The sequence below is a fragment of the Onychomys torridus genome, chromosome 1, assembly GCF_903995425.1.
Source record: "Onychomys torridus chromosome 1, mOncTor1.1, whole genome shotgun sequence".
NCBI classification, from domain to species: Eukaryota; Metazoa; Chordata; class Mammalia; order Rodentia; family Cricetidae; genus Onychomys; species Onychomys torridus.
Window position 1 is genome coordinate 47,775,022 of NC_050443.1, and position 13,248 is coordinate 47,788,269.

General features: G+C 48.2%; 1 pseudogene; it reads left to right on the forward strand.

Annotated features, from left to right (window-relative positions):
- Nucleotides 1–11,787: 11,787 nt before the first annotated feature.
- Nucleotides 11,788–12,509, forward strand: LOC118570685 (annotated as a pseudogene).
- Nucleotides 12,510–13,248: the final 739 nt, after the last annotated feature.

The window sequence follows — 13,248 nt, forward strand, 5'->3', positions numbered from 1 at the left end:
CTTCATTCTGTTTTCTTTTTGGATCTAGAAACATCCATCTTCTACACATGGATAGGGAGAGAAATACATCTGAATGCCTGAGGGTTTTTAAAGCTATATTGTACTGATAACAGTCTTTAATAACCCAAGCTTTTGGCTTCTTTAATAAATAAGTACAGTGAAAAGATGTTAAGCTGGGTACAAGCAAGCCTCTTGGAGAAGCCCACACACATCCTAGTGCCGTGGTAGAAGTAGCCATACCTGCTTTGAAGTACGAAGTTTTGGCCCTAAAGTGATTCTGGCCTTAAACTAGATTTCCCTCAAATATGAGATTCTTGGAGGGTGGGCATGGAGCTGCTGCCTCACACCACAGGAAAGGAAAGCTTGCACAGCTCAGCCTAGTAAACCCCTGTAGGAGAGGACCAACTTACTTTGTGCTGGCGAGGGGGATGAGCCAGAGAGAAGAGACATTTTCAATGGAGGAGATTGTGAGACAAAGACACTCCACAAGGTGGGCAGGGAGAGAGTGTGAACATTTTAGGTGTGGGCATTTTGGATCCCAAGGACGGACTTGAAAGTGTCTTCAGTTTCTGTTTAGAAGTCCAAGCCAAGTCCCCGCCTTGCTGGGGATCCACGTGCAGATAAAGTGATTTCAAGAAGTAGTGGTATGGCACATTTAGATAGAGAGTAAATCTGAGATACAGTGGGCCCATTCCCCTGGGTGGGGTGGGTGTGGGGCCTGAGTGAGATTTACAGCTTCCTGTGTGGGCTGGTGGGAGGAAGCAATGAGCTAACATGGCTGAGGGAGAAGATGAGGGGGGCTGGTAGGAGGCAAGATTACCCTGGAAGTGAAAAGAAGACCATGGAACCCCACAGGGTGACCTCTAGGTACCTCCCACACACGTGGAAACTCCAGGCCACTGTGGAGGCCTGGAGTATGGTTTGCTCTGTATGGAGTGGAAACCATTTCCTGGCTGTGCTTGGGGGCAGGAAGCCTGCTTTGAGAGGCTAGAGCTCTGAAAGGAATTTTAACACTTTGATCAACTCAATTAAATCCTTGATGATACCAAGGAGATTAAAGTTTTTAAATGAGAGAGAATTTACTCAGGAGCCATAAAATTCCTTTCTTTTATTTGTTCATTTGTTTAGGGGTTTTTTTTTTTCCTTTTAATTTCAATAGAAATAGAGCTTCATGAGTTTGATTAAGTATAACTTAGAGTTCCACCCATTTGGGTCACCGTGCAGTTTGAACCTAGCACAGCACCCGAAACGGATGTGATATGAAGTGGCTTGGGAGAGGTGACCGTGCGTCTGCTTAGGGGACAGTGGTAGCAAGATCAGTGGCTGTCATTTTACTTTCAAAAGCCTTGGGAAAGGGTCCATGCTCCTGTAAATAAGCCCTCAGCCATGCTTCTGTAAGTAACCTATTTAAATTCATTGTTTCACCCCTGCCCCCACAAAAACAAAAACAAAAAAAAACAAGAAAGTAGAAGGAGGCTTGTTGGGAAGCAGTAGAAGATCCGTGGGAGAGGCACAAGAGAGGGGAATGAAGTGTCAATACAATCAAAATACATTATATAGAAGCTTGTCATAATGAAACTCACTATTACATATAATTAAAACTTCAAAACAATAAGTAAACCTCTTCTGGTGGGTCTACAATATATAAAAATTCTTATACGTCAATAACAGCAAAATTAAGAAACAGTCTTAATTTTTTTTTAGTGGACAAAGGAACTCCATTGCATTTCACAAAGAAGATGCATGAACTGGCCAACAAGTACAAGAAAATTGTATGCGCTATCTATGATCATTAGAGAATTGTAAACTAAAGGGATGATAAAACACAGTTCACGCATAACACGGTGAATGCTGACCAGCGTATGGAGATGGCTGAGAAGTCACGGGAGATATGACACGTGTGTTCATGTAAAGAGCCACTCAACAACTGCTTTTAGGGGTAAGCACATGGGGACCACATAACCCTACCATCCCACTCTCAGTTACCAACCTTAAAGAACAGAAGTTTATGTCTACACAGAGGGGTGTGTGTGTGTGTGTGTGTGTGTGTGTGTGTGTGCGCGCGTGCATGCAAGCAAGAGTGTCATAGCATTAAAATACAGAAAGAATTAATTTTTTAAAATTGCAAGGGCTGTAGAGATAGATCAGTAAGAAAAAGCACTTGCCAAGCAAACCCAACGATATGGGTTCAGTCCCTGAATCCCCCACGCTGGGAGGTGAGAACTGACTCTCTGACGTTTTCCTCTGCCTGCCATATACAGACCATGGTGTTACCAGGTGTGCATATTTGCCCATGGGGGGTACATGCACACATAATAATAGATAAAAATTTAAAAATAAAAAAAAAAGGATGTTCATAGCAGGCATACTCAGACACTGGAAACCCTCTGGCCTGGTTAGGCTTTTCTGTTTCTTTGTCAACTTGATACAAGCTAGTCATTTGAGAAGAGGAACCTCAAGTGAGAACATGCCCCCACCAGACCGGCCTGTGGGCAAGCCTGTGGGGCATTTTCATCACTGACAATTGATGTAGGAGGGCCCAGCTCACTGTGGGTGGTACAAGCAGATGGTCCAGTGTGGTATGAGAGAGCAGGCTGAGCAAGCCATGGGAAAAAACAATAAGCAGTTTCCTCCACGGCCTCTGCATCCGTTCCTGCCTCTGGGTTCCTGCCTTGAGTTCTTTCTCTGGCTTCCCTCCATGATGGAGTGTGACCTGAGAGTTATAAGCTGAGACAAATCTTTCTTCCCTGTGTTGCTTTGGGCCATGGTGCTGTTTTCACAGTTATAGAAACCCTAATACACACCCAAGGGCTTGACAACCAAATAAGAACTCTAAGCGGCATGTCCAGCTAGTGGAATGTTACTCAGCATCACCAAGACTCATCATTATACCCACCGCATGGGTGGATCTCTAAAACAATGCTGAGCAAAGAGGCCAGACTGAGAAAAAACAAACAACACAGACTGCAAGGATTCCACTTCTATAAGGGAGTGATACTGATAGAAGTTCAAAAGTAGTTGGCATATGAGGGAATGTTCCAGAACAAATATATTTTGTACCTTGTTTCCAATGTTGGTTACACAAGCACATGTAATTGGCTCACCCCATCCAATGGAACACTGCAGAGCTGTGTTCATCTTTTTAAAAAGCTAGAGGTTGGTTTCAACTTCCTATACCAGGAGTCTCAGCCGCAGCCTTCAGCAAGGCCTCAGCCCTCCGCTCCACCCCTCTGCCTTCCCCTTGCAGACCCTTGTCTTCCCTCCCAAGGTCTCTAACTGCTCTAGAGACATCTCCGGTTCTAAACCTCAGCATGCTCTAAATCATAGCTTGTATGTTTCTTTTTCAGCAAGATACGGATGTTTTAAACCACTTTCCCCTCTAAAGACCTCCTCCTTGCTAACTCCGAGCTTGGCCATTTCATAAATAATGCAGCTCCTGCTCTTGTTTCAGTTACAAAGGCAGCGCTCTCTCTCTCTCTCTCTCTCTCTGTCTGTCTCTCTCTCTCTCTCTCTCTCTCTCTGTCTGTCTCTCTCTCTCTGTCTCTGTCTCTGTGTGTGTGTGTATGTGTCTCTGTCTCTGTCTCTTTCTCTCTCTGTCTCTGTCTGTCTCTGTGTCTGTCTCTCTGTCTCTGTCTCTGTCTCTCTCTCACATCAGCCCGTCTTCCTCTTTGCCGTGACCTTGGTTTCTCATGTCTATCCTTACCTTCACTTGGATTAAGGGCTCACCTGACCCCAGAAGGAGACCCTACTTGGGGCTTAGCACATTTTTAAAGGTGTGTCACTCTCTTCTAAGTTTCTTTTGCCAAAGCCAGGTGGCTGCTGGGCTCCCTGCTCCGGTCTGACAGTCTATGTGGGAAGTCCCTTTGTGCACATGGTCCCCTAGGAGATACTTGTCCCACAGGGTCTGTGCACACACCATGCGGCCAGGACAATACATCCAACATCAGTTTCTAAATCACAATGATTTTGAGCTCTTGCCTGCTGTACTGGAAGCATTCCGAAAGTCATATTTTCCAAGTATTTCCTAACACCACGCTGACCAGACAAGGGGCTGCCCCAGTCAGCAAAATTGGAAGTCTGTGAAGCCAAGCCTCCCGCTCTGCAGATGGCCTCAGCGAGGTTGGGGACCTTTCTGTTTTCCCTCCAGATTGCTCTTCCGAACCTTATTTGGCAAGCAGATAGCATCCTTGAAACATCCATCTAGCTCTGTGCTCAGGCTGTCCCCTAAGGCCACCAAAGGCTGTCCTGGAGTCCAGCCCAGGTCCTTGAAGTTCCTGAAGCCCCAGTGAGAAAGCGTCTTACTTGGGCTGGTTTCAGCTATTAACAGCATTAGGGAGGCCCACTCCTGAGGGGAGCTAGCTCCAAAAAGGCCAGTGGGGGAAGCCCTGACAACTGAGGTCAGAGGTCAGGCTGATGACTGGTAAATAGGTTCCCAGAACCAGCCCTATCAACTAATACACTTTCTGTGACACACACAGTGTTCCTGGCCACATGGGCTAATAGCAAAAGAGTGAGCAGGGTAAAGGTTCATTAAGTAGTGATACCCTGGAAGCGGAAGGGGCTCATGAGCCCCCACTCCAGCTGAAGAGTTGATGGCTATTGATGGCTGTTGGAGGAGAGATAACTCGTGTTCTTTAAGGGTGTAGCCCTGGCAGATCAACCATGTTCCAGTGGATGGCCCCATGCTCATGCTTATACAGGCTTATACAGGCAGCACACATTGGACCTGTAGATTATAAAAAACAAATTCATTAAATTGTATTTTAATAATGAGGATATAAAGTTGGAATGGGGGGGGGGAGATGGGGTGGGTCTGGAGAGAGTTAGGGGGAAGGGATAGGAGGTGACTAGGATAAAAATACATTTGTGCCAGGGCACAGAATCCCAGCACTTGGGAGACAGAGCCAGGTGGATCTTTGTGAGTTCGAGGCCAGCCTGGTCTATAGAGCGAGATCCGGGAAAGGCGCACAAAGCTACACAGAGAAACCCTGTCTCAAAAAAACAAAACAAAACAAAACAAAAACAAAAAAAATAAAGCATTTGTATGCATGTATGAAATTCTCAAAGAATTAATAAAACTATCATATTTTTAAAAAGTGATGCCAAGAGGTGCCATGGTGTCCTTGTAGGGCCAGCAGCAACAGCTCCTTGGTAGACCAAGGACCCCTAAAGAGGAGAGAGGTCATTTTTTCATAGGAAAATACAGGCCACGAATAGGATGAGGCATACTGGGAACGGAGATGCTGTCTCCTAGGCCCAGCCATGAGTCAGGGCAGTTTTATTGATCTGGGGAAGCTAACTCTTCATGGTCTATGAGCAGGGAGGCCAGTAGTGGCTACATCTGTGGTCCAACATAGTAAAGGGGATGCTGTGGTGGGGGACCATTCCTAGGCTTCCAGCATCCTAAACAATCTCTCCTCTGAGCCTCTGTTTGTTTAGTCCCAAACCCCAAACCTGTCTCCGGGCTCAAAGCTTGGAATATGGCCTGACTCTGCCTTAGGCTCACCCATGTTGGTAGGTTGTCTTGACCAGCCTGTATCGCAAGAACGGTTGGCCTTTGGCTTCCCCTCCTTCCTGGGCCCAGTCTCAGGTGTCACAGGAGAGTCATGAAGTGATACCAAAGGCAGGATGGAAACCAAGTGTTGAGAGCGGAAGCTGGGAAAGTGGGCAGGGTTACACAGAGAGACCCGGAAGTCTTGCCCGTCTTCCTTAAAGATGATGAAGAGACACACCTGTGGTTGCTTATGGGAACTGAGCTGAGTGTCTGAAAGACGCACCCAGGCCGTGGCTATGGGGTCAAGGCCCCAAATCTCAGGACCTACCTCTCCGCTCTGTGCCTTCTAGCTCCACTCTTCTGGTAGCCAGCAGTCATCACAGCCCGCCCGCCTCGCTCTCAGGCTCTTTGATGCTCCACCCACTTTCATTTCTGGCCCTGCTCTCCTTCACTTCCATCCTGCTCCCTCACTCTCAAAGAGTCTCCAGCTAAAATCCCCCGACTCACCACAGTGGGACAATCCTCCTGTCCTTGTGCTTGTTACCATTGTCTCACACAATCAACCTCTTCCTCGGTTCTCTGGTAGATAGTTTAGAAAGCCCTCCATGAACTGCTCTGTTAGAGTGGCCCACTCCATGTCTTAAGCTTATGAGTCCCAGAACTGAGTTCAGCATTAAACCTTTAGTTCTGGTATTATAAAAGGTATTGCCCACAGATAAAAAGCCTGATGTTTGAATCCTACTCCTTAATTTTTATGTTGAGATCCCAAAAGTCCATAGTGGTGGCATTTAATCTGGACTTTGGGAAGTATCTTAGTTACTCTTTCTCTTGTTCTGATAAACACCATGGCCAAAATGATTTAGGGAGGAAAGGGGCTATTTGGCTTACATGTCTCAAGAACACTCCATCACTGGGGGAGCGGAGGGCAGGACCTCAAGGCAGGAACCTGGAGGCAGGAACTAATACAGAGATCATGGTGGAATGCTACTTACTAGCTTGCTCCCCATACTTTGCTCAGCTACCTTTCTTAAACCACCCCTTAGGGTTGGCACACACCTCCTGAAAGGCTGAGCCCTCCCACATCAATCATTATAAAAAAAAATGCCCCTATAAACAGTCTAACGAAGGCATTTTCTTAGCTGAGCTCCTTCCTCCCAGACAACTCGAGCTTATGTGAAGCTGACAAAATCCTAACCAGGACAGGAGGTGACTGGGCCATGAAGGTTAAGTCTGCATGCTAACACAAGCCTTGTGGGCTGCCTTACCCCCTGTCTACCATGTGGTTACACAGTGAGACAGGGGTGGCCTGTAACCCAAAAGAGGATACTCTCAGAACCTGACTATGACCAACTTGACCCTGGACTTCAAGCCTTGAGACCTGGGAAGACACTTGTCCATAATGAAGGGGCAGCTAGGGTCCTATCTGTCTTATTACTTATTAAGCACTTTTCATCTGCTTCAGAATTTGAGGGGAGAAGAAGCATGCTTTATTGGACCTTCTGGGAGACCCCAAAATAAAGGCTCTTCTTTTTTTTTTTGAGAGGCTACTACCTATTATGTGCTTTTTCTGTTTTCACCTGTTGAAGGGCAGAGGAAAGGACTTTCACTTCTGATAGGAGTGGAAGGCAGCTGCATACAATTCAATTCTACAGCAAGGAGAGAAAAGAGAGACGCATCAAGAAAATCTTATTTGCAAAGACCTTGGAGGGATTCGCATGTGAGGGAAACCTGATAAGCCTAAGCCCAAAGATGTGACAGGAAGACCCCTCTCTGGGCTAAAGAGGCAGAGGCTTGCTTGGCTTCCTGTAGAGCCCCCAGAAAAGTCACACTGAAGACTAGAAATAGACAAGGGGAGGGTCTGTGGAAACCTGAAGCCTACCCCAACCCAGAGCCATTCCCCATGGATTGAGGAGCTCAGGTCTTCATCCAGTGGGGGTGGGGGTGTGGGGAGTGAATTTTCTGCTGCACCATTTAGAATTCTTTTACGCGAAATGTCACATACGTGAAAAATGGTTGAGACATGTAAAAAGGCAGGGAAATGGAGCTGCCTGCCCCCTGTATATTGCCTCTTGTATATCCCAGAACAATCTCTGTGCTTAACGACTCAACTCAACCATATCTTTACTGTTCCCTTTGTGACATATGCAAAGGTTCCAGGATTAGAGTCCAGATATCTTCATGGGCTCAGACCCACCACCACCGTGTATGACCTCTTGGGTCATTAGCAAGACCCAGGGATCCATCTGGGTCTGCCTCCCCAGCAACTGGATTACAGATGTGTGCCACCACACCTGGCTTTTTTGTTGTTGTTGTTGTTGTTGTTGTTGTTGTTTGTTTGTTTGTTTGTTTTTGAGACAGGGTTTCTCTGTGTAGCTTTGCGCCTTTCTTGGAAGTTGTTTGTAGCCCAGGCTGGCCTCGAACTCACAGAGATTCGCCTGGCTCTGCCTCCAGAGTGTTGGAATTAAAGGCGTGTGCCACCACCGCCCAGCTCACACCTGGCTTCTTAAAGTGTGGATTCTGGGGATCAGAGAGGCGTGGGATGAAAGAGTCAAGGTTTGAGTGTGTAGCCTGGGTACCTCTGTCACTGGAGGGGGAAGGATAGGGACCTCACTAGGTCGGGAATCCCAGAATGCAAGGTGCTAAGCTTGTACCCTACCATCAAAAGAAGGCCAGTGTGTCACATCCTGTGAAGCACCCAGCCCCTTTCTCAGATGGGTACATGGGCAGTGCTATGTTCTATGAAGAGACAGCATTTCTTCAAAGACTCTGAGTTTGCCCACAGCGGTCAGACTTGTAACTACAGTATGACCTGCCCTCCTAGACTGACAAGTCAAAACAGGAGCCTTCAGCAAAGGAAGTTTAGTAGAAATTAAGGAAGGTTACATTTCTGCACATCCGAGTCTTAGGAATTTTATACCCACTACCAATACCTAGGCCCAAGAGATTTTGTCTCGTCCCCTCTGGGAGTCAATACCAGCAAGTTTTCCTTGGCTCCTGCAGCTGTTTGCTTCAGATCTGGGTGGAGCCCAGAAGCAGTAGTCACAACTCTGTGGAGGAAACTCCTTCGGACTTCTTCCCTGGGCACGATGCCACACGCACATGTAGTCACTGCCGACAGGCCCGCCCAGGGCCTTGGAAAGCCACTCACCTCCAGACAGTGCAGCCCACTTCCCATACGCCTGCTCTCTCTGCCACCTCCTCTTTACCCAACTTACCCACTTTTTCCTGCTCCAGGAAAAATATGTGGGCATTACACATTCATCCTGTCACCCATAACAGGGTACAGAGGATAAGGGCAAGTCTGTGGTTACCTAGGTGACCTCAGAGCAGTTCAACCATACAGTCAGCCCCTGGGGGGGCTTGGGCTGAGTGTCTGCTGCCAATCTGAGGAAACTGGCCCCTGTGGCACCTGGGAATGGTGCCAGGGATTTGAGAGCTCAGAGCATCTATGGGCTTCACATCTGTGTTCCCAACGCTTCTGTGCCCTTGACCAGCTGGGGCTCTTTGAAGTCACAGCCGGGTGTGACTAGTGAGAGTCCTCTAGCTTATCTGTTCTTGCTCTCCTTCCTCCTGGAGCATCTCTCCACATCCCTTTGGCCTTCAGCAGTGTTGTGGAGGTCAGAGGCTCACATGGTTCCGGCCAGGAGTCCTGATGAGTCCAAAGTAGCACAATTCGACAGACAAAATTGAGTCAGAGATGGTCTCTGCTTCACTCACATTTTCCCAGAAATCTCAGACATGAGCACGCGCCTGGACCCCGCGACACTTGTGTTGGCCCCTCTTTCTCTTTTCTCCCACTCTCAAAGCAGAAAGGACAAAATGGCGCCTCTCCTTCCCCAAGCCCTTCCCCGCTGGAGTCCTTGCCCTCTTCTGGGCTGACTCCACTTTTTACCTCCTCCATTGACTTTGCTGCTACCTCTCACTCCTTGGGGCTCAGCCTTGCATATACTCATGGCACAGAGACGGCCCTTAGAGCCTGTTCTGGGAGGAGGGATTTGGGCAAAGTCATCGAAGCACTGGTGTATCCAAGCCACACCCTCATCCTTGCAAAACCTGCTAAGACATGGCTGGACCCACTGGAGAGAGGACCAAAGACCTGGTGACCCATGCTTTGACAAAGAAGAGAGGGGCGATGCCCAGGGTTGTGATATAGGCAGGCTCGGGTCCCTACATCCTGGAGGATTGCTCCTTTCTCCCAATGTTCCTTCCCCTCTACAACTCTCATGTCCATCTGATGCCCTCCCCACTGGTCCAACCTCTGCCACCAACCCCGTGACCCTGCCCTGAGTACGTCCCCACCAATAATCTCCACTGTGATCTCAGGGCCAGTGTGGACACTCTGGGCCCCAGCAATGGATTTCCTAGGAGAGGGAGGAATCACATAGGGGCAGTTGGTTATTCCTGGGTAGGGTGGGGCCTCAGACAGGCTGCTTTAGAGGTCAAGAGAGAGTTCAACATGAGTGTGGTTAGCCTTTTCATTAGGAAGGCAAGGAAGCTGCCAAGTGGGGGATGGGGAGGAAGTGGATAGTGTTGGTGATACTGAAAGTAGCTGGGGGCTTTTGCCTGTTTATTTTTACTATTTTTCCTATTGTGCTTTGAAGATACAACGTCCTTAAGAGTCTCACATATTTGAACACTCCATCTCCAGGGGGCATAGGCCTAGAGACGGGAGCTAGCGGAAGGAAGTGGGTCCTTAGGGGCATTCCTTGACCTCTCTCTGCCTCCTGATTGCAGATGTTATGTGACCAGCCACCTCACAGGCCTGCTGCAGTGTCTCCCTTGGGTAAGAGATTATGTCCCTTCTTAAACTACCATCAAAATGGAGCCTTCTTCTCAGGTACTTCTTGTCAGCCATTTATCACATCCAACAACTCATTCATATGTCTTTAAGAATGTCCCCCCTTTAAAGTATGACATTAAAGGCCCGTAGGTGTGCCTCAGTCAGTAGAATGCTTGTCTAGCAAGCATAGGGCATAGGGTTTGATCTTGAAGACTGCATATATCAGTGTGGTGTGCATAACTGAGATCTTGGCACTTGGGAGGTGGACAGAAGGCTCAGACATCCAAGAGCATCCTTGGCTCTATCCTGAATTTGAATTTGAGGCCAACCTAGAATACCTGAAAATATGTGAGAGGGAGAAGAAAGAGATTGGTTCTCATTAGAGAGGCCTTGGCCCCTCAAACTTAGAGCTTCAAGTACGCCTATCAGGCAAGCATGTCTACTCTAGTTAGCTTCACCCTTTAAATTCTTGAAACAGGAAGGCCAGACAAAAATTTTCTTTCCTTCCCTAGAGATCAAACCTGTGCCTTCGCTCAACATATTCGAGGGTGTAGATACTCATCTCTGGTCCACTTTTAAGTTCTGGGGTGAGATGTAGAGACTCTCACCCGCCAAGGACCATGCAGTGCCTGGGCCTGTCTGGATGGTTGGAGATACCTCCCTGCCCGTTCCCTGCCGCATTGTCTTACCTGTGAGGCAGGACTAGCATCATTCTAGAAAGTGTCTAGAACGTTTATGGGAACAAGAACTGCTAGTTCTGCATACTTGGATGAGTCCTGTGTGGGGCATTGTTCTAATTAATTTAATCTTTGCATCTGCTCAGGAAGTAAGTTCTATTATATCCATGTGTACAGAAGAGCAAGATTAAGGCCAGGGAAAAAGACACTGGACATTTTCAAAGTCACATGACACATATGTGGCAAAGCGGGGTGCTAACTCAGGCAGACTTCAGGGAGCTCCTGCTATTTTCAGCTGGCTAAGGCCGAGAGGCAGGTATGGGAACCAACCCCAAATGCCTGCAAGGGCCACATGGAACACAATTATGACCTCAATGCACCAAGCACCCCAATATTTCAAGAGAAGCTGGACACCTGGATGTTTACTTAACATTCCCAATTTTGAAATGTCAAACCTTTCAAAACTTTCTGTGAGGAAAACACAAACAGCAAACCATTATCTCCAGGCCACCTCTGGCTTCTGGGTGGTCCATCCATGGCATTCTCGTGACACCCCAGGAAGGTTGATTTAATCTCAACCAAGGTTCCGTTGGTCATGGCTGACTGGAAAACCATGAGGAGGAAGATTCAGAGTCTGGCCTCCGTAAGAAAGACTGTGGCAATCCATTGGCAATGTCTGCTATGGGTATAGCCTGGGAGAATTCTGTCATCTCTGCCATGCGTTTGCTCCAATGGATTAGATCCTGTACTGGCGAAGTAGTCGTTAAATCCATTCATCCTGATTGCACTGGCCTCTGGGCCTGAGAAGAGCCAAAGGTGGTGGCAGCTTGGGGAAGATGTCTCGGTCCAGCCCAGCCTCAGCCTAGGGCTCCAGTACCAGCATAGGCTCAAGCAGTGGTTCTAGCTCTTCCTCTGCATCCAGTCACTCAGAAAGCTCCAGCACATTCCAGAGCTCCAGTTCTGGTAGCTCCTCAGGCTCCCCGAGCCCTTCTCAGCATAGGCATGACAACAGGCGGCATGGTGCCCCAAATCTAAGCCACCTAAAAGAGATGAAAAGGAGAGGAAAGGGTGGGGTCCTTCACCTCAACTCACCCAAGTGCACATTGCAGGGCTCACCAGGAGTGTGATCAAGGATCATATCATGGGAATATTTTCTATGGATGGCCATGAAAATAAAAATGATTGACATGCCTGTAGAAAGGATGCATCCTCATCTATCCAAAGGCTAGGTGTATGTGGAATTTGAGAATCCAGATGAAAGGGAGAAGTCGCTGAAAGCACATGGATGGAGGGCAATTGGTGGCCAAGAGAGCGCAGCTTCTGCCGTGTTGTGCCCCCCACGCCCCCAGCCCGGTCTCCGCCACTCTCTTGGCCATTCAACCCACCCAGGAGAATGCTTCCACAGCCTCCCATGTGGTGCAGGTCACCCACACGGATGATGAGGAGGTCTCGTTCTCCAAGTCACGGGTCCCCCATGTGTAGGAGGTCTCCATCTCCTGATCTCCTCACCACAGGAACCCCTCCAGCTCCAAATCCTCCCCACAAGCAGAGCCATTGATGCGGACCTCTGTAACTTAAGTTCCCCTGCTCAGTTCTGTCTTTTCTCTAGACAGATGAGGATCTGTAGGGAAGGATCCTTTATCGGGGACAGGCTTTGAAGAGAGCAGTTGAGATATTTCCTCTGCAGGAGGAGTCTGGCTGCAGAGGTACTGTTGATTCGGGAATGTGCCCTGTAGTTTTCTGGCTAGAAACTTCACCCTTCCCAGTTCTCGAGAGTCTGGCTGGTAGCAGAGCCCGCTGGGACAAGTGAGCCTCCATATGGCAGCACACTGTTTTCCACAGATGACCTAGGACTAGTCAGGCAACCTAGTCATGCCTTTGCTGTGGCTGGGCCACATCTACAGAAAGGGGACGGGACCAAGCAGCTGTGCTGTTAGGCCTGACCATGTGCCCTGCTGAGTTCTCTTCAAGTTCTAGGGTTTAAACACCTTTGGAGGGTTCCTCCACCCCATAAAAGGTTGTTTTTCCCTATCCCCGTGTCTCTGTTACTCTCTGAAATCAGTGAGCCAATTCTACAGGGTCCTCATGGAACCTACCTCCTTCCCCCCACACCCCCACCCTGTCCCCACCATCACCTGTTGTTCATGGTGATGTTACAGGCTAAGCTTGGCAACTGTGCTCTGCTTCATTTTGCTTTTATTGTGCAGTCGGTACTATAAAATTCATTTTGCGTTTTATGACTCGGTAGCATTTCAGAGAAAGGACTGTGTTGGATAAACCTAGAATTGGGATGAAAA